This window comes from Frankliniella occidentalis, unplaced genomic scaffold (assembly GCF_000697945.3).
Source record: "Frankliniella occidentalis isolate FOCC.00 unplaced genomic scaffold, Focc_3.1 Scaffold252, whole genome shotgun sequence".
Taxonomy (NCBI): Eukaryota; Metazoa; Arthropoda; class Insecta; order Thysanoptera; family Thripidae; genus Frankliniella; species Frankliniella occidentalis.
The window spans coordinates 76,808-78,774 of NW_026267378.1; the positions used below are offsets into that span (position 1 = coordinate 76,808).

A 1,967-nucleotide genomic window follows, 5' to 3' on the forward strand; every position below is an offset into this window, starting at 1 on the left:
GGGGGGGACTATCGCGGGCGAGGGGCGCGCGGGGTGTTGGCACAAGTGCGCGCGCGGTGGCCCAGGACGCCGGCAGCGACCCCGGGTGCTGCTGTGCTGTGCACCTTGCCGCACAGGATACGGGTGTCGTCCGGGGCCACCTGCGCGTCACCTGAGCCCCTTGAGCTGAGCCTGAGCCGACCCGACGCGCACAGGCGATCCATTCATAGGAGAGAGAGAGCCTTTCCACCCCGCAGCGGGGGGCGGGTAACGAAGGACTGGGTGGAGGCAAGGGGCGCGGGGTCGACGCACCTGCGACCGGCGCGACACCGCGCGATGCACTACTGCTCGGCGAGGAGGAGGAGGAGGAGGTGGACGGGGAGGCGGAGGTGCCGATGAAACGTGACCCGACATCTGGGGCTCATTTTGCATGGCCGATCGCGACCATCACGTGACCGTTTTTTTCTGGGCGCCTCATCAGCTGAGCAGGTGCCGGCGGCGCGCCTACGCCCACACGTATCCGCACGCTCACACACACACACACACACACACACACACACACACACACACACACACACGCGCCCGCGAGTACAGCCGGCTACTCCATATTTTAATTAGCACGTCCCGCGCGGTACGTGTCAAACGGCGCACACCCCGCCGCGCCACGCCACGCCGCGTCGCCTGGCACACGTTTTTCACTTGCCGCCGCCGCCGCTCAGCGCCGAAACCAGCCGGCACGAAACTTGGCGAGAGGGCTTCTGGCTTATTACAGCCCAATCAGCCAGCAATACTATTATTAGTAAATCCCCATTAGCGCGGGTCCGTGTCAGAGTTAGGCGTGACTAACGCCCATGCGAGAGCCCCGTCCGTTTGAACTTGAGGACCCCTCATCAGGAGCAGCCTCGCAATGTCCTCGCGGCTGCGTCCGTTTGTAGGGACGGACGGAGGGACGGACGACGGCGGACGGGCTCCACAGCGGGATGCATTTAAGCACCCAGCAGCGCCGTGTCCTTGATCCCTGCCCTCCGGTCTGCAAGTGCGGCTGAGTATGGCGCGAGCCCAGCCGCGTGAGCCGCACGGAAGTGTACGGATCTTTATTCATGTTCGGCAAGGATCGCGCCGGTGTGCTGAGCCATGCTGAGCTGCTGACGCTGCTCGTAACTACTGTCCTCCTGGGCGCGCCGCACTCTACCGAACTCAACCTCCATCAGCCGCTCCGCGGTGCTCCTCCTGGCGCGCTGCCCCCGGGTGTGGTGCCCTGCGGTGCCCGGTGGTGCTCTGCCGGAGAGGCTGTGAGATTGGCCATCAGCACCACGAGCTTTGGCGGGCGAGCGAGCTGAGCGGCAGGCGCACCGGCGGGCAGCCGGGCATCGGTCTTACTCCGTATACGTGTTGCTTTTATCTGTCTGCTGCACACGGCTGCCGCTGCAATGGCATGGCTCTCCGCGCGTGAAATTGACGGGCGGCAGCAGCGCGGCGTGGCGTGGCGTGGCGAGGGTAATCAGAAGGTGGGTGGTCCGGGTCCGTCACCGGCAGCGCCCGGCCCAGCCCGACCAGCGGGGGGCGGGAACGGGGAGGTGAACGAGGGCGTCGTCGTCGTCGACGACGACGGTCTGGCTGTTCCTTTGCACGAGAGCAGCCTTGTGACCTGCCAGGGACTTGCATCCTCTCCCGCCCCGCCCCGCCCCGCCACACCGCGTGTTGTGACGCCCGCACTTGGAGGTGACTGACGCACGCTCGACTCCCGACGCCCCTGCGCTCCCTCCCCTCACTCTGTGATCTGCCGAACGCAGCTGCAGAGAGTCGTTTCCCAGGCGTCGCACCGGGCGGAACGGGCGACGGCCAGAGGGGGGGGGAGGGGGGTACGGAAGTGGTAGGCACGATGGGAACGCGTCGCGGGGGATGGAAGTGTGCGGCTATGGCAGCGGTTCCCAAACTAGGGGTCGCGACCCCAGATGGGGTCGCGGGGAAAAATTTTGGGGTCGCGG

At 66.4% G+C, this 1,967-nt stretch overlaps 2 protein-coding genes across 2 annotated transcripts in view; both read right to left on the minus strand.

Annotated features, from left to right (window-relative positions):
- Positions 1–1,967, minus strand: part of LOC127750752 (uncharacterized) — a 106,757-nt gene that overhangs the window by 74,071 nt on the left and 30,719 nt on the right. The window lies entirely within an intron of this gene.
- Positions 1–1,967, minus strand: part of LOC127750753 (splicing factor, arginine/serine-rich 19-like) — a 10,967-nt gene that overhangs the window by 8,049 nt on the left and 951 nt on the right. The window lies entirely within an intron of this gene.